The sequence below is a fragment of the Meriones unguiculatus genome, chromosome 8 (genome assembly GCF_030254825.1).
Source record: "Meriones unguiculatus strain TT.TT164.6M chromosome 8, Bangor_MerUng_6.1, whole genome shotgun sequence".
NCBI lineage: Eukaryota > Metazoa > Chordata > Mammalia > Rodentia > Muridae > Meriones > Meriones unguiculatus.
The window spans coordinates 39,853,744-39,873,816 of NC_083356.1; the positions used below are offsets into that span (position 1 = coordinate 39,853,744).

Genomic DNA, 20,073 nt, shown 5'->3' on the forward strand with positions numbered 1-20,073 from the left:
TATGACCACACATCAATACAATGTGAATGCTGCCAGAACTTGTTACGGAGCTTACGATGGGAAGTTCTGTGTTCAGCGACTTATGCTTCACAGTCTCAGGTAAAGCACCCATGCTCATCACATGTCACTGTTGGCATGATAAGGGATACAGGTACTCGCAGTTGATAGATGTGGCACTGAGAGGGCACCGGGGAGGCCCACCAGCACAACCACTGAAAATACCATCACAGTCCCAAAAGGTTCAGCCTTTGTCAACAGGCTGAGGCCTGAACAAAGTTAAAAGGAACCCCAGCAGCCAGTGGCCTTTTCTCCCCACTGTAGAAGTCTACTCTCATAGTTCTCATTACACCAAATTTGGGGAGGGGAGGCTAATGCGGAATTCACACTAATTCTTTGGTGGTTTTAATAGAGGCTGCTGTTCCTACTTTTTCTAAGTGGACTTGGCTTGCTTAATGTAGGAAAATGACATGTTCGGAAGCATTTAAAAGGATCTCTAAAATGAACAGGCTCAGAATAGGTGCAAAAAGGGCTTCTATTTCCTTTTACTGAATTTACTAGGGAACCTGCTTATTAAACAAATACAGCAATTTGTCTGCAGAGTCAATGCATTTGCAATCACGATGAGGTACAGTCCTGAGCATTAGGAAGTGCCAGAGGGTATTGAGCCCTGCCCTGGGCCAACCTGGGAAAAAAGAAAAAGAACAGCTATCAGAGATTCTTCAAAGAAAAACAATACTTAACGTGGGATCAGCAGAGCATTGTAGTGGGAACACATGTACCATGCTAAACTCTGAGTGTGCTCAAGCAGGTTGAGGCCAGGGGGAGGTCCTGAAGGTTTTGAGAAACAATAACCCCTGGCTGCACGAGTTAATGAGGGTGGTTGAGCACACAGTTGCCCCTCAGCTCTCCTTATAGTTCTGTCAGGATAAGATTACTTGGCTTCCGTGTAAGCTTGTGGTTTTGGCAGAGCCTTTTGCTATCGTGACTATCAGACAATCATGTGATAACTAGTACTTTCTGGCTTTTGTTAGGGTCAGTAGAAGTAACTCCATTTTGACTCTGATAGAATTTTCACATATCTTTCTCACTAGGAGCCAGAATACAAAGAAGTTTAAAAAAAAAAAAGGTTCAATTTTTGTTGTTGTTAAAAAATACGAAATGATCCTGTTCCTGAACGTCTTAGTGGAGATCATGCATGTGGGACAGGTTATAATAAAGGTGGCTCTGTAAGTGGCTGATGGTTGGTAGGTATACAAAGAGAACAAACATACGTGTTTAAGTAGGGTTTACAACTAGCGCAGGAGAAACCTGTGGTCCTGCCATAGAATCAGATAGAAACGCAAACACAGGCGATAAAGATCATGAAGTCAACAACAAGACCAATGTTTGCCAAGTCCTTAGCCAGGACGCTCCCCAGTTCCCATCCTGTACCTAATGTACAATGATGAACTACATCCACAGTCACTTCAATAGACAACGCAGGTAACAACACCAAAATCACAGAATAATTGATTATGGTTGTGATGGAGCTGAGGGAAAATGGGGACTGTGTAGAAGAGGCTCTTTCCACCGATGAGTCAAAGAATGCTACATGTCTACCATGGAAGAGGCGGGAGAGAGATTGGGTGCTTTGGAGCATGTGCAGACACATTCATCAACTCAGCAAGACTGGAGAGTGAATGAATGAACCCTTACCATTCTCAAAATGCCTTTGTTCCACCCTGCTGGAACTCATGAACCTTTGCAACTCATTCATGGGTTCCTTTGTTCCTCAGATCAGAACAAAGGCAGAGACCCTCAGTAGGAAATAGAGGGGCTAGATGCGTTTCGAGTTGGGTTTTGCTGGAATAAACCCTCTATTATCTCACAGTGGTCTTAGAACAGTGATCTTAGACTTAGTATTGGCTTTTAGGTGTGGGGGTGGGACAGTCAATGACTGTCAGCACTGAAGATTGTCCTGTTAACGCAATGCACATCTTGGATTATTAGGGTAGGAAGTAGAGTGGATTCAGGCATCGGGCCTGATACGGAAGAGTAGACAAATTGGGGAACTAAGCTAGGTGAGAAGTAAATAGCAGGATCTATAGTCTTGGAATCATGACTGGGAAAGAAAATTGTGTTCAGGTGGTAAACCACTGCTGTGAGTTTCTAGTGATAAAACAATCCCAAGAGAGGTCATAAATGGTTGTAAAGATGCACTCCAGGCTACTTCCTTTGGGAAATGTAGGACTCAGTCAAGTCCCAGTGTGGTTATCGAACTATTCAGTGCGTTGCTTTTGGTCTTGTAACTTAGAATGCTATATTGAAAGGAAAGGGCCTGCTTGGGCATAACAGATGCTTGAGACTTTACAGTCACAGGGCCTGCATCTCTCTGCTGTGGCCTCTACTTAATACCCTGAGAAACTGGGGAGAGTTATGTATTTTCCTGGAATGTGTGATTTCTTCTTTTGTAAAATGCACAATTTCAGTTGTATTTGTAAAATACTCCTCTGTATATATGATAGCATAGCATTTGATACTTAATACTAACATAAATCAGCATAAACATTGATATGTAATTATGCATTGAACAATATCTACCTTAATGTCAGCTGTAAGGGCAAAATGAAACAAGTCCTCAGAGGACCCAATCGATAAGGACTAGGATTAGGAAGGAAAATTTGGGGCCTCCAGTGCATTTGGTAAAGTGCTTCCTGGGAAAACGTGACAGCCGAGTTTGGACTAACTGGACCCACATTAAAACTGGTTGGAGCAGTGCATATCTCCTATTTGTAACCCCCATGGGTTACAAATATATAATATATAAGTGCATTCCTGAAGCTTGCTTTCCAGTCAGGCTAGCACAACTCGATAACTTAGGGCTCCGTGAGCAAGAGTCCCTCAAAAAATAATACAGACAGTGATGCTGTCCATTTGACACTGACATCTACCTTGGGCCTCCACAATATACACAATCAGGCGTAGGTGTGCACATGTGCACACAGAGAGAGAGAGAGAGTGGGGGGAAGAAAACTCTGTGATATTATATATATTCTAAATAAAGCCTTATTCAAGCCTGGGAAAGGAAGTCATCCCTTTAGCATTTAGCATTGGAGAATGTTTTTATCACAATTATTTAAAAAATTAATTGTGCAATTATTATGTAACATATGCAATATGTTAATAATGCAATATATTATAATGTATTATAATACAATTGATTGATTTTTCAGAGAATATTTACAAATCTATTTTCTTGTGTTTGTTTTAGTACTGGCAAGATTTATCATTGTATTTAACATTACAAACCAACTCTTTGAGAGTGAATGGGAAAAAAAAGAAGGAAGTAAATTCATCTGAGTATTCTTTATTTTGGCAAAAGCAGTTAAGTTTGTGTGTTTCTGTTTGCTTTTAGTATTGCTATATTTTACATTGATTTTTTTTCCCTCTTCTTTCCATATGAGAGTACATTTTTTTTTTTGCTGCCCAGCTCTCTTTCTGGCCGGTGCATCACAGACTATGGAAGGATGTTGTATCTCACTGGATATGCATAATCTGTATGAAAGGAGTCCTGGAGAGGAATGCTAATTCAGAACATGGCTGTTCTGGCAAGAGATCACATCCAAAGACTTTCTAGGTCTGGTGTGCATCTTTATAGGCATTTATGACCACTCTTGAGGCTGTCTAAACCAGTGGGCAAAACTCCTATTTTCATATACCAAGAAACCTACAATTGATTCAGATGTCAGTGCTGTCCAGAGTTGTCCAATGTGATCTACTGGTTTACTGCAGCCCCATTCTCACTTGCAGCTCACTTTGTATGTATGTGTGGGTGGGTGGGGTGCATGTATTCACATGTGAACATGTGTGCAAGCATTGGCACCTTCATTTCCATCTTGTTTGAGAATGAGTCTCTTTATGTTCTGTAGAAGAATTTTAATTCAAGACATGGCTGCTCTGGCAAGAGATCACATTCAAAGACCTTCTAGGTTTGTGTGATCCAGCTGGAATACCAACATGCTTTTTAATCTAGGAGACAGAGGCAAGCAGATCTGAGTTCAAGGCTGGCTGGGTGCAGAGCAAGTTTCAGGTAAAGAAGAGCTTAGTTCCAGGTGTGGTGGTATACAATTTCAAACAATGAAGGTAAAGTTAGTTTGAAGAAGGAAGCACCTGTGTTTGAAAGTGATGTCTAATTGAGTGGCAGAATCAGCGACGAATCAGAGAAAGACTTGACAGAATAGGATACGCCCAAAAGTCTCACAAAAAGACAGAGGAAAGGGAAGCTACTTATGGGGCAATGAGAGAAGGTGGCAGTTATGCCTGGACAGTAATAGAGAAACCGGTGGCAGGGAGAGAACTCAGATGAAGACTGAGTAAGCCAGTCAATGAGCCGGGAGATTAGAGAAGACTGTTGGAGTTAGTTTGTGGCCAAGCGGAGAGATTGAGAGGCAGAGAGAAAGACCAGATTGAATAAGTCAACTGGGAGAGGAATTTGAGCCAGAACAGCTGAATTGAACGAGCAAGTCCAGAGCTCAGTAAGAACAAGTAAGGGTGAGCTTATTAAGCAGTAAGTCTCAGAAGTTGAAAATGTTCTAGTCCTAGGGTAGATCATACGGGAGGCTGGAAGCTTCCTGGACTAGACCTAGGTTAGCAGGAGGCAGTAAGTCTCCAAGACAAGAATTCCTCAGGAGAATGAAAGTTCCTTTTACAGAGTCTTTTTCTTGTCATACTTCAGACAGAGTTGTGTTTGTCCATAAATCTATAAAGCATTAAATATCAGTTGTTCTTTGCACTGACATATATTCTAAAAAATTGAATTTATGTGTAGATTCACAGAGAGTTCTTGTGTTTCATATGACCTAACTTTGGGCATCAGTGTGGTACCCTTGCCTTGATCCATGAGCTCACACTGATGCGTCTTTGACTCTCCAGCCCACAGTTTACATCAGGGCTCACTCACTGTGGTACATTCTACAAACATTCACAGCTGTATCCGCCACTGTCCCTTCCTTCATTTCTTCCTCCTCCCTCACTCCAAGGGTGAACTGTTTTCAGCTGCTCTCATCCAGCCTTAAGAGAAACTTCCCTGGAAGGCACCCTACTTTCCTCAGCAGGCCCAATTACATTCCTGGCTACAGTCGTGTTCATTCATTCCTTAGGAATTATTCATGAGGCCTGCCAGGCCTGGGTTAGAGAGAGGAGTCTCATGTAGTCCAGGTGCATGACCATGTTCTATGAAAGAGGACAGACAGGCTATGCCATGTGATAAAGTGTGATGACAGGCCAGGCAGGCCTGAGGCATAGGAGCAGTACCACTTTGTTGGGGGAGGATTCTGGGAGAAGCTTTTTAGGGAGGGTTTAAGGGCCGGAGATCCTATTACTTTACAGCACATTTTTGGTTTGTTCTCTTCAACCCTGGATTTATAAGTCTGTGTGGCTAGTTAGATAGGAAGAGGAGCATAAAAACAAACACTATAATTTCTTTAGAAACTCCCCCTTTACCCCCTTTATAGTGCTGATATGGATTTTGGACATACAGGTTATATTTGATTATGTATAACTGATGTTACAGTTTATTATTATAAGATATATATATATGTATATATACATTATTACAAATTGCATTGATCTTCATTTTACTACATTTTAAAAGCGAACTCTTTTCTTAGTACCTTAATTCATCTTGCCTTGAAATTAGTACTGATGGTCCAGTACAGTGAAGATCCAAGGCTGTCTCCATCTTGAAGGAGCTGAGAGTCATTACAGGGCTCACAGCTTGGGTGGCTGCCCCAGTACCTCCTTTTGTTGGGCCACCCCCACACATGAGTCTTCATTTGCATAATGAGAGTATCAGATGAGCTGCTCTGCAAGGGTTACAATCATTGTACTCATTCCAGTCCTCAGAGGGAGTCCTGACAGGGATTTCAAGCTGGGAGATGGGGTCCTGACCATGTCTCTTGTCCCTTTCTCAGATTTGTAAATCAACACAAGAATCTCATAGGTATCTTTCTGACTGAAACAGGTTTAGCCAAACTCAAATGGCGAGAAAATGGTTAGCCATTCAGCCATTAAAGGCAGTTCAAATGGTGCAACATTTGCTTTCCTGGGGTTAAAAATCTCTTTCCTGAGCATTTGAGAAAACACGTAAGTGATTTGTAGACACCCCCCCCCCCCTCAATACTTACATGTGCATACCAATAGTTCCATTCAGGGTAAACATCAAAGGGGTGAAGCTAAGAGTACTGATAACATCACAGGTGGGTGGCCCTTTTCTTAGTTCCCTGGTTACTGCCTTTCTCTGCTTGCTTTGCCTATGAATTGTTTTTATTAAGATAATTTTTTTTACCATTATACATGTCCAAAAATAACATGTGCTTAATGTAAAACACAGTCAAGTGTCAGTGTTTGTCAAGTAAATAGAGGCCCCTTCAGCCACTCCCTCCCACTCTCACCGGCTGTGTGTGTTGGGCATCTCTTCTAGATAATGGTTTTTTTCTCTGACCTTTTCAGCTGTGTCTACATCTCATGCAGATCTTTCAGATTTGGCTTTGATTTTTTTTTTTTAACTAAGATTACATCACGCTATTGATATTTCTTAATTCCTTTTTCTCATCAATAAATTAGGACTTCTGTATTAGAAGGCAAATGATCAGGAATATGTTTGAACAGTTATCTAAAAGAAGAAGTCTTTCTTTCTTATTTGCCAGTTCTTTTGTTGATGATCATTTAACATGTCTCCAGTGGTTTACAATGATGAGTGATACCACATACATTTTACCACAATTCCTGCTGTGTGTGTGTGAGTGTGTGCACGTATGCATTTGTGTGTGTGCATGTGCATTTCTGTGTGTGTGTGTGTGTGTGTGTGTGTGTGTGAGAGAGAGAGAGAGAGAGAGAGAGAGAGAGAGAGAAGGATGTAATAATTGACATGAGATTTCTGGGTAAAGGTTATGCACAATTTAACCTTGATAAGAAGAGGAGTATGGCCCTCTATAAAAGCCTGCAGATTTATGGGAGTAGTGATAACATTCTGACATATTTGAAAATATTTGCTCAGTAAAGATTTTTTAAAAATACTTCATTGATGTTTACATTCCTATTTCACATTTACCACCTGGTTACATAAGTTTTGGCAAGAATTGAAATTAGTGATTCACCAATATTCTACTACAGACACTTTAATGCTTGTTGAAGCATTTGGTTATTAGATCAGTGTAGTGAATTCTAGAATCCAATCAATGAAATCAGACAAACAGTAGAGCAGCATTAGTGGTAGGTATTCAAAATTATCCTTTTTTAAAACTGTGCATCACAGTGCACCATCCACCATCTAACGTCAATTAGTGGCTTTCAACAGTATGCAGCATAAAGTCTCAGCTCCCTACGGTGGCCTGTAGGTCTGCACAAACAGGCTTCTTATTACAAGGGTAGAGTCCATCCAGGGCACTCTTTCCTTTTCTAAACATACTGAGGTCTCTTTCTTTTCTGAGAGCTGCATCGTTCAGCCTTCCTGACTACTGACCTGCGGAAGAAATAAAACTGTGCGCGACCACGCCTTCCCACACACCTGTGTGTCTGCATGGACCCAAACTACAATATCCACTAAGTAATTCTGTCTGGTTTCAAGGTGTACTCTAATGTCACCTTGTCTGATTTGTTTCATTCTGATTCAGTTATTGGAGGGGAAATAAACTTGTTAGTAGCCACAAAATGGATCTGACAACTTATTAATGCAAGACCCAGTGTTTGCAAAACAGAGCCTGAAGCATAGCTAGGTTTCTTCCCTCTGGATGGTAGAGGCCTTGGCTCTCTGTCAAGCTTTTCGTGTCTCAGCATAAATATTATCCTACTTTGTTGTGCCAGGCCACTGCATTATTCCAGCTCAGAAACTTATTTCCTTTATACCAATTTTTATCAATTATAATTACCTGCTTATCCAACTTTTGTATCCCTTTATTGTTACTATATGTCTCTTCCCACTGAATGAAGGACAAGAATCTTGTTTGCCGTTTACACCACAGTGTATCCAGCATGCAAGATAGTGCTTGGAAAATAAGAAGCGCTCAGTAAATACTTACAGAGGGGAAACACTGCTTGTATTTTACACACTGAGAATTTGTTTCTCTTTGTGTCACATCCCAGGAAGTTCTACACACCCTGCTGCTGCTTTAGATCATAGAAAATGTCTCAGTAAAATTTTAAATCAGGAGCTCCGCGGTTCTCTCCCTCTAAATAAGAAATCAAAAGGGAGCAGTTCTTACTCTGTCTCCAGACACAGAATGTGTGGTCATTAAGGGTAGGGACTGCAAGAAAGGTTGCTCATCCAGCTTTACCTACCTTTTCATCCCAGAACGACTAGGAAGGAAATGAAAAATTTAAAAAGGAAGCATACAAGTTGACTTAAAATAATCATAACCAGTATCTGGATAGAATGTCTCATCTCACCTGATGGTTTTGCAAACATCTAAACCTCACAGCAATCCTGTTGAAAAAGTAAGAGGATTTAGGATTATGATAACAATGCTGAGAACATTGAGAAGTCTAGCGCCAGGTCCTATTACCTCATGCCATTTTCCTCACACTGGCCCTGAAAGGAGCCGTAATCCCACTTTAAGAGCCATGCTGAAGATTAGGTAGGTAAGGTATCATGGCCTCAGCCTGACATGGCAAGGCCAGTTTTTCTGCTCTCCAACCATGTGGTAACATGATGACAGACCAAATAATTCTCCCCTGGAAAGTAAAAAGATACCCACAATTTTCCAGAACCTGTGACTACCTTATCTTACTTGCCAAAAGGGACTTTGTGGATGCAATAAACTGGGGATTTAGAGATGAGATTATCCTGCATACCGTCATCTCAAGATTTCTCATGAGAAGAGGAAAGGACAATGAGGATGCTCACACTTACCGTTGTGTATCAGAACTCCATTCTTACAATGCTGATGATATTTGGTTGTGTGTGTACACATGCACTGATTAGTCACTGGTTGACATTTACTGCTGTTGCTTTTTCTTCTTCTCCTCCTCTTCTTCCTCATCCTTCCTCTTTATTATATTATTATTATTATTATTATTATTATTATTATTAGGCCTTTAATAATAAGGCTGTAGGGAGCAATCAATGACATAATGAGATTAGAGAGTTGTTCACCTGTTGGTTTTGAAGATAGAGGAAGAAGCCATGAGCCAAGGCATGTGCAAGCAACTTCTAGAAGTAAGAAAGGCACGCACACAGAATTATCATGGAACCTGCAGAAGCAAGGTAGCATTTCTGATAACTTGAATTTAGTCTACTGTGACCTGTCTCTGACATTTGAGTACTAGAAATATAAGATAAAACATTTATGATGTTGAAGCCTACTGACTTGCTCTAGCTATCCACTGCATTTGCTTTGAAAGCTAGTGTATTGATTATGGTCAACTGCCCATTTCTGTAGTTTACACATCTGCAGATTCAATCAGTAACAAGTTGTAAATATTTGGAAAATAATTGCCTCTATATGGCAAAGATTCCTTCCTTGTCATTATCCCCATATGACACAGCATGAGAATTTGTATAGCATTTGCACTGTATTAGGTAGTTGAGTATCTCACATGTGTTTATGTGTCTCTATGTGTAAGGAATAATATATATTTAGGATGACACACATAGAAGGGATTGGAACATCTTAAAATTTGGCTATCTGTGGAACCACGTTTACGGATAGAAAATGATGACTGTATGTGTTCAGCAAACACCTGTTGAGCATGTCTTATGCCCACAGTGGCTTTGAAGATTAGAGTCTATGATGTTCTTGCAGTTATCTGCTGCTTCTTAACATATTATTAGACCTGATTTACCGATGAGAAAACTGAGGCACAGAGGAAGAACTGGCAATGCACACTGGCAATGCACACACTCCTCTCAATGCACATGTGAGGAGAGTCACTACAGACAGGTGCCAGTGCAGCCAGGCCTCAGACTACCACTGTGCAGATAGAAAGTCACCAGGTCCAGAAGGAACAAGGAAATGCTTCATTTTCTTGGGCTTTCTAGGGTCTTATAAATTCAAATGAACAAAACCCAAGCCTTTTTTTTTTCCTACTTTCAGGGGCTTATTTTTCACATTGTTTTCTAATCGAGGTAAAGTGTGTTGTGTAAAACTCACCATTTAAACTACTTCAAATGTCCAATTCAGTGACAATTACATGATTCACTATGCTGCATAGCCATCACTGTGTAGTTCTGGAACTTATCCATATGTACAAATGAAAATCCATATCATTATGTAGCCACTCCCTAGCCTTCTTCTCATTGGTTATGGAAACCACCAGTCTATTCTCCATCTCTAGAGACATACCTAGCCTGGATCTTTCATGGAATCAGGTCATATGTAGTCCTTCATTTCTAAATGCTTTCGGTTAACACGTGCCAAGAGTTCAGCAACATTTTGCTATGTGTTTGTTCTTCATTCCTCACTGTGGCTGGACCACATCTCTGTGGTTTGTACCTCATGCTGTCCATTCATTCATCCATTGATGGAAATTTGGACTATGTCCATCCTTTGGCTGCTGGGGAAAATATGCTATGACTATTGGCATGTAAGTATCTGTTTGAATTCCTGATTTGCATTCCTTCCTTCAGGGGAATATCAATAAAAGTAAAATTGATGGGCCATATGGTGATTCTATGATTAACTTTTTGAATACTTTCCAAAGACTTTCCACAGTAGTTACACCATGAATTTTTATCATTTTTAGTTAATTACTTCTAATATGCAGTGCCTTCCTGTTTTCTCAACCTAAATCTACTCATTATAATATCATTTTCACATTTCTTGGCAATTCTGTATGGCTAGGAAAATTAAGGTCACGGAAAGAACAATTTTATCACATTTTAAAATTTAGAGGTAAAGGCATTTGGTGATATCATTGATAATAAAAGTTCACCCTTGAAAACTTCCACCAAGAAGATGTTACAATTTTGAACATCTATGCCCCAAGTTCAAGGATGCCCACATTTAAAACAAAACATTAACAAAACTTAAACCACACATAGATCCCCACAAATTAATAGTGGGAGACTTCAACACCCTAATCTCAACAAAGGACAGGTCAATAAAACAAAAATTAAACAAAGAAATAATGACTCTAACAGATATCATGAATCAAATGGATCTAGCAGACATCTACAGAACCTTTTACACAAACACAAAAGAATTTAACTTCTCACACCTCATTGAACCTTCTCCAAAACCATATAGTTCATCACAAAGCAAGCCTCAACAGATATAAGAAGATTGAAATAATATCTTGTATCCTGGTAGACCACCATGGACTAACCCTGGACCTGAACAACAGAAATAGCAAAACCCCTACACACGCATGGAAACTGAACAACTCACTACTCAATGACAACTGGGTCAGGGAAGAAATAAAGAAAGAAATTAAAGCCTTCCTAGAATTCAATACAAATGAAGCACAACATACTCAAACTTATGGGACACCAATAAAAGCAACGCTAAGAGGAAAGTTCATAGCATTAAGTGCCTTCATAAAGAAATTCAAAACAACTCATACAAGCAACTTAACAGCTCACCTGAAATCCCTAGAAAAAGAAGAAGCAGATACACCCAAGAGGAGTAGACAGCTGGAAATAATCAAACTCAGTGCTGAAATCAATAAACTAGAAACAAAGAGAACAGTTCAAAGATTCAATGAAACCAAGAGATGGTTCTTTGAGAAAATCAACAAGATAGACAAGCCCTTAGCCAAGCTAACTAAAAGGCAGAGAGACACCATCCAAGTCAACAAAATCAGAAATGAAAAAGGGGGTTATAATGATAGACATTGAGGAAATGCAAACAATCTTTAGCTCTTACTTCAAAAGCTTATATGCCATAAAATTTGAAAATCTAAATAAAATGGACAATTTTCTTGATTGATTCTACTTGCCAAAGCTGAATCAAGACCAGGTAAATAAATTAAATAGTCCTATATCTGCTAAGAAAATAGAAGCAGTCATCAAAAGTCACCCATCCAAAAAAAGAAAAAAGAAAAAGAAAAAAGAAAAAAAAAGCCTAGGGCCAGATTTTTCAAAAAAGAGCTAATACATACTTTTCAAACTAGTCTACAAAACAGAAACAGAAGGAACACTACCAAACTCATTCTATGAAATCACAGTCACCTTGATACCTAAACCTTACAAAGACCCAACAAAGAAAGAGAATTTCAGGCCAATCTCCCTTATGAACATTGATGCAAAAATACTCAACAAAATAATTGCAAACCAAATCCAAGAACACCTCAAAGATATCATCCACCATAACCAAGTAAACTTCATCCCAGGCATGCAGGGGTAGTTCAATATATGGAAATCTACCAATATATGGTAATCCACTACATAAAAGCAAACTGAAAGATAAAATCCACAACATCATCTCCTTAGATGCTGAAAAAGCATTTGACAAAATCCAACACTCATTCATGCTTAAAGCTCTGGAGAGATCAGGGATACAAGGCACTTACCTGAACATAGTAAAGGCAATATACAGAAAGCCTATAGCCAACATCAAACTAAATGGAGAGAAACTTAAATCAGTCCCACTGAAATCAGGGACAAGGCAAGGCTGCCCACTCCATATCTCTTCAACAGTTTTTGAAGTCCTTGAACAATAAGACAATTAAAGAAGATCAAGGGGATTCAAATCAGAAAGGAAGAAGTCAAAGTATCACTATTTGCAGATGATATGGTAGTATACCTGAGTGACCCCCAAAAATTCTATCAGGGAACTCCTACTGCTGATAAATGCCTTCAGCAAAGTGGCTGCATACAAAATTAATTAAAAAACAAAACAAAACAAAACAAAACAAAAAACAAAACAAAACAGTAGCCCTTCTATATACAACAGGCAAATGGGCTGAGAAAGAAATTAGGGAAACTACACCCTTCACAATAGCCACAGAAGACATAAAGTATCTTGGTGTAACTCTAACCAAGCAAATCAAAGACTTGTATGAAACAACAACAACAACAACAAAAACAACTTCCAGTCTCTGAAGAAAGAAATAGAAGAAGATATCAAGACAGAAAGATCTTCGATGTTTGTGGCACAATAAGATTAACATAGCAAAAATTACCATTTTACCAAAGCAATCTACAGATTCAATGTAATTCCCATTAAATTACCAACACATTCTTTACAGATCTTAAAAGAAAAACTTTCAATTGCATATGGAATAATGATAAACCCAGAATCCCTGAAACAATCTTGTACAACAACAGATCATCTCAAAGTATCTGTATACCTGATCGGAAGCTGTACTATACGGCAACAGCAATAAAAACTGCATGGTACCGGTATAGAAACAGACTGGTGGATCAATGGAATTGAATTGAAGAAGCAGAAATAAACCCAAACACCTAGGGACACCTGATTTTTGACAAAACTTCCAAAACTATACAATGGAAAAAAAAAACAACATAGCACCTTCAACAAATAGTGCTGGTCTAACTGGATGTCCAGTTGTAGAAAAATGCAAATAGACCTGTATCTATTACCCTGTACAAAATTAAAATCCAAGTAGATCAAAGATCTCAGCATAAAATGAGACTCACTAAATCTATTGGAAGAAAAAGTGGGAAAGAGCCTTGAACTCATAGGCACAGGAGATAATCTCCTGAACAGAACACCAACAGCTCAAGCTCTAAAATCTACAATTAATAAATAGGACCTCATGAAACTGAAAAAGTTCTGTAAGGCAAAGGACACACTCAACAGAACAAACAACAGCCCACAGACTGGGAAAAGATCTTCACCACCCCTACATCTGATAGAGGGCTAATATCCAGAATATGTAAAAAACTATAGAAATTAGACACCAACAAACCAAATAATCCAATTAAAAATGGGGTACAGAGCTAAGCAGAGAATTCTCAACAGAGGAATACAGAATGGCAGAGAAACACTTAAAGACATTCTCAACATCCTTAGTCGTCAGGGAAATGCAAAGCAAAACAACTCTATCAAAACAACACCTATCAGAATGGCTCAGGTCAAAAAGTCAACTGACAACACATACTGGAGGAAATGTGGAAAAAGAGGAACTTTCCTCTATTGCTGGTAGGAGTGCAAACATTTACAACCACTTTGAAAACCAGTCTGGCACTTTCTCAGAATATTGAGAATAACATTACCTCAAGATCCAGCTACTCCACTCCTGGGCATATAACCAAAAGGTGCCCTACCATTTAAAAAAAAACAAAAACAAAAAAAAAAACAAAACCAAAAACAAACAAACAAACAAACAAAACATTTGCTCAACTATGTTCATTGCAGCTTTATTCGTAATAGCCAGAATCTGGAAACAACCTAGATGCCCCTCAATGGAGGAATGGATACACACATTGTGGAACATCTACACAATGGAATACTACTCAGCTATTAAAAACAAGGAAATCATGAAATTTGCAAGCAAATGGATGGAACTAGAAGAGATCATTCTGAGTGATGTAACCCAGAAACTGAAAGACAGGCTTGGTATACACTCACTTATAAGTGGATATTAGCCGTATACTATAGGTTAGTCATCTGCAGACTTAAAGAAGTTAAACACAATGAGGACCCTAGAGAGAAGGCTTGAATCTCATTCAGAATGGCAAACAGGACAGACACCAGAAGTGGTGGAAGGGAGGAAACAGGATGGGAGCCTACTGTGGAAAGGGTCCTCTGGAAGGATTCACCCAATAGGGGATCGAAGCAGATGAGACTCAGGGTCAAACTTTGGGCAGAGCACAGGGAGTCATATGGAGAAGAGAAGGGTGGGAATAGAGCAACATGGAGGGGACAGGAGCCCCACAAGGAGACCAACAAAACTAAAAGATCTGAGCCCAGGGGGTCCTGCAGAGATTGATGCACCAACAGAGGACCATGCATGGAGAGGACCTAGACCCCCTGCTCAGATGTGGCTGATTGGCAGCTCAGTCTCCTTGTGGATCTCTGAAGGGAGCATGGGCTGCCTCTGTCATGAACTCAATTGTCTGCTCTTTGATCACTTGCCCTTAGTGATGCAGCCTTGCCAGGCCACAGAGGAAGAGGGTCTAGGCAGTCCTGATGAGACTTAACAAGCTATGGGCAGATGTCAATAGGGAGAACTCCCCTTTTTGGTGGACCAGGGGAAAGAGATATGGGGATGAATGAGTGTGGGGTGGGACTGGAGGAGTTGAGGGATGGGGCTTCAATTGGGATATATAATGAATAAATTGTGAAGAAAAAAATTAGAAAAAAAGATTTAAAAAAATTTATGCCCTTGTGTAGTATGCCAAAGTACCAGGCTCTACCAAAAGCAGTCTTTCTTTGTAAACCCATTTAATCCTACAAAGAATGTAAGAAGCGGGTGAGGGTGTTTATTAGTCATCTCTCCTTGCTACCGTTATTGTAATAGCTACTAGCCACTCTTTTCATTGTGACCAAATATGTGACATGAAGCTAAGGAAGGAAGGATGGAATGAAGAAGGAAGGTAGAAAGGAAGGAATGATTTGTTCTGGCTCACAATTTTGGCTCATGACTTAAGAGGTACAGTCCACCAAGGGGAGGGGACATGGATGCAGGAGCACGCTGTGGCTTGTCATGTTCTGCCTGGTGCAATCAGGAAGGACATGAATGTTAGTTAAATCAGGTTAGTGTCTGATTTAGCAAGCCCTCCAGAGAGTCTCAGTGAGCTCCAGCTTGAGAATCCTTACTCTACAGGATTTCTTTATGGAATTAAGTTAAAATAGCCAGATAAAATACAGGATACCCAATAAAAGATGAATTTCAAGTTACGAGTGTATCTTAGATAATTTATCATGTATATGTGTATATTAGCAATATATATTAAATATGTATTTAATTTTTTAATTATGCAAACTTCAGTATGCAGACTTTTGTCACAACTACATGGCAACGGTTTAAGATCTTCTACCCTGTGTTGGATATTTGCAAGTGGCTAAGCTAACAGTTTACAGATGCATCACAGTTCTCCATTATGTAGGACAATATGAAGTCCACTATGTGCCAGTGGTATGCAGAGATAAAAGGCTAAAGGTGTGATGGGCAAGAAAAGTAAAAGAGAAGAGTCCAAAAAGGATGCCAGTTGGTGAAAATTACCTTTAACTGTTCTTTCTGGTTTATGTAGAAAGTCTGGACATAATGTTGGGTGAGAACAGGCCCTGAGCAGCTCTAGCTAGGAAGAGAGTTAGCTCACTGCAGAGAGAACCTGCAGGCATGGAAAGAGTGTAGCACATTATGAAGGCTTCCTGGAAGGGCTGTGGTAATGAATCTAGAACATACAGTGTGGCTACATGAAATTCAGTGGTCAGGTCCTGTATAGAAGGCATCCTGCCTTTTCCTATGTCCCTGCATCCCTTAAGTGTAGGATTGGAAATTTTGGGTCTAGAAGACCCAAAAGAGACTCGCGATGCAGAGATCTTCCCAGAATTTTGGTTCAAGTTAGAATGGAGAAAAAGTCCAGCGACACTGTAAAATTCCACTTCAAGTTTAGATTGTGAATTAAATTGACTAACGGAAATCATATCCAGGATAATTCTTCCTCTTCTGGGTATATGGCCTGATGCCCAGAGCTGCCCTGTGTCCAGCTAGCCTGCAAGTGTACTAGCTCCAAGGACCAACAGGATAGTTAGGGCAGTGTAGACCCTCGTACCATCTGTTTTGTCAGGTTTTGATGAACTTCCCAAAATTCATATTTTTAAATTAAAGTTGACTGGGACGGGTAAGAATAAACGTGTGCTAATATCCTATTGTGGGTCTGGATTTGCAATTGAGAATTTGAAAGACTGACTCCTAAGTGAAATACCGTCTTTATGTGATAAACTAAGGAACCATGAAAACATTTCATGATTCATCTGCTATCTGATGGAACCAGTGACATAGGCATCAGGAATCTTATTTCCCCCCAGCTCTGAAGGCAAAAAGCCAAAGATCAAGGTGTTGGCTAGGATGGTTTTTAGTAAGATTCCTCTCATTACCTCTCCTGAATGACTAGTTCGTGAAACTATTTTAAGTAATTATATTAATTCACCATGCAACATTTATCTTTCTCTTTCCATCATTTCATTTTCTGTCTCTGACTATAGGGTAGCTCGTTCATGTGAAAATGAATCTTTGCCTGCCCTTTCAGAGGTTCACGGCTGTCCTTTATGTCTTCTTCACACGACCTTCTCTCTGTCTGTGTCTAAATTCTTCTTAATAAGATACCTGTCACCCTAAATTAGAACTCATCTTAACAACCTCATCTAATCTTGATTACTTCTTTAAAGAATCTGTGCAAATGCAGTCACAATCTGAGAAGTTAATTATTAGGACTATGACATCCGAACTTTGGGGACCACAACGGAGCCTGTAACAGTTAGGGAGTTAGTAAAGAAAAAGCTGGCTCCATTGCTTGTAGCTGCACATCCTGTTACCTTTAGGGGAAGTCTTTTTAAGTGACACATGGCCATGCTATCTGACTCTGGCAAATATGTATCCTCTGGACCCCCTTTTTATCCAGAGAGAACATCTCCAGCAGCTACTTTTGTTCAGACATTTTAAGTGCTGTGCACATACATCTGGAAGGGTCAGGAAAAATTCCTTGTCACATGAACCACCTGCTCTAGGAAAAAGACAGAAGATAAATGCTGCATAGTGAATTAAGACAATTACTGAGGACAGTTTCAATGAGATAGTCATTCAGGAAAGGTAATGAAATGCACTTAAAGCTAAGATTCTTTTGTTTGTGTGTTTGGTTTGGTTTTGGAAGACAGGGTTTCTCTGTGTAGCCCTACCTGTGTTTATCTTGGAACTCATTATGTAGACCAGGCTGGCCTAGAACTCTCAGAGATCCACCTGCCTCTGCCCTCCAAGTGCACTACCACTGCAAAGGACACATTTTAGTCCCCTATCAATTGCATAGCCATAATCTTAATCTATGGTTCATTTCCGTCCCAGCTAGTAAATAGATGTAATGAAACGCACTCTGTGTCTTCATCTTACCTCATCTCAATGGCCATTTGGCTTTTCCTCAGTGACTCCTACAGACATCTCTACAACACAATTATTCCCGTATATGTCTGTAGAGATTGCACCCAGACAGCTTCCTGCAGCAGCGTACAGAAGTTTGGCTGGTTGGTAACTTTAAAATGTCCACATCACTGTGGAATATTAGCTAGTAATTGTAGACATGATTTCTCTCATTTACAAAAAAAGAAAGAAGCTGAGAAAGGCAATTGTGTAACTTTGCTCAAGGTCATGCAGCAAATACTGACTTAAGCTTAAGAGTGTTTAATTTCCGAAACCTCTTCCAGGCTCCTTGGATCCAAAGAATTTACAGCTGAGGGAGGTTAGAGTCTCTCTTGTCTTCTTGTCTATCTAGGTACTGATAAGTGCCTTTAGAAAGACAGTTTTTTTTTTTTCTTTTTCTTTCTTTCACAGCAAATAGTCAAATTCAGTGGTCCATTTTAGTCCAGAGATCAAACTCAGCCAGTTAATTATTCACAGAGCTGGTGACTCTGCTTCTCTTTTGAAACTGTTAAGCCAGTTGAGACAAGCCAGAACATAAAGCTAGTAAACAAACTTTTTGAAAATAACTTTTGGAAGCACAGCATACAAATAGTCAAGGAACAAGAATTTAATTCAATGAAACTAAGATTCCCAAGGCCATGGGAGCCAGACAGAGTCCTCTTAAGTTAACTGTGTTATTGGCAAATTGAGTAATAGTTACTTTTGCTTATCACTTAGAAAATGAGAGCAATTACCTTAAAGAGCTATTTAGAGTGAGACACAATGGGTTCCAGTCGTGGAACCAAAATCTAGTATTAGGAAGGAGAAAAAATATTTAGTGACCTAGACCTCTGCACAGGCAATAAGCCAAACTGGGTCACTATGATTCATCACCTCAGAAACACCCACCCAGCAAGCCTCTAGGTAACCCTTGCAGCGCTGGATCACAGGACTAAAGAGTTTGTTATTTATCAACTAGTATGAAACACTTTTCACAACTACACCTCTGTATACAGATAAAAAGAACCCCTTGCCTGGTAAGAGAAGAAAGTCATCACCCACTATATGTGTACTCTTCCTAGTGTGGGTCAGAGAGAACAGGAGACAAGTGACCCTTCGGGGATTGGTTTGTTTTTCTGTGGTACAGAAGGAGAAAAGTAAATATAGAAGTTGTTTTCTCCTTTACATTCCATTCTCAGTCCTTGAAAAAAACAATTATTGGTAGATTTTTATATCTTCTTTCTGGAAATTAATCAATCAGCCTTCCTTTCATATATGGACTTATAATACAGTGATGGCTTTTTACCACATGCTTACTATGAGCCAGAGGATGTGTTAAGCATCTTGTACAGAGCATATTTTGCTTAATCCTCAGGGCAACTCTATAAAAGCCGTATCATGTGAACTTTTATTTTTCAGCAAATGACTGAAACCTAGGAAAGTTAAATCCCTCAACTAAGGTATCACCACAGGCCGGTACAAAGCATCAGCTGCCAGAAATAACATGTACCCATCTTGCTCTGTGTCTGTCTATATCTTGAATCATCTAGACATTTTTCTGCCGTAGCACTAAAGCACCAAAAACAACTTACAGAACAGAGAGTTTAGTTTGTGTTCCAGTTCCAGAGGTTAGAGTCCATAATGCCTGGGAAGGCATAGCAGCAGCTGGCAGGAGAAAGGACGGGCTGATCACATCTCCACACTGGGAACGGGGAGTGGCAAGGTGATGAATTCCAAGGCCTGCCCTCAGTAACATTCTTCCCCTAGCAGGGCTTCACCTCCTAAAAGTTCCATATGTAGGAGGTTATGGGAACATTTCCCATTCAAATCACCACAGGATTTTTTTTTTCTTAATTAAATTCCTTACTTGCGGTGTCGAGGATCAAACCCAGGGCCTTTGCTTGGAAAAGAGGTTAGAAAAAGTGTTGAGAAAAAGAACAGGGAATGTTCAGACTTTGTAAGAGATGCCGCCAACCATCTCTGTGGCAACTTTGCTGTCTCAGCCTGACTGCAGCCAAGCTGACATGTTGGAAATGAGCAGAACCCCACAGAACATTCCAAGAAAGTATTATTTGC

The 20,073-nt window shown here is 39.8% G+C and overlaps 1 long non-coding RNA gene across 2 annotated transcripts; it reads right to left on the bottom strand.

Annotated features, from left to right (window-relative positions):
- Positions 1 to 514: 514 nt before the first annotated feature.
- Positions 515 to 19,710, bottom strand: LOC132655821 (uncharacterized). Of its 2 annotated transcripts, none has more exons than XR_009593697.1 (4): positions 19,590 to 19,710; positions 8,888 to 9,084; positions 8,425 to 8,461; positions 515 to 682 (listed from the first exon to the last, which is right to left on the bottom strand). It is a non-coding gene; the product is annotated as an uncharacterized LOC132655821 (long non-coding RNA). The 2 variants fall into 2 exon arrangements; XR_009593696.1 differs by lacking the exon at positions 19,590 to 19,710 and adding an exon at positions 17,992 to 18,232.
- Between the last annotated feature and the right edge of the window lie 363 nt (positions 19,711 to 20,073).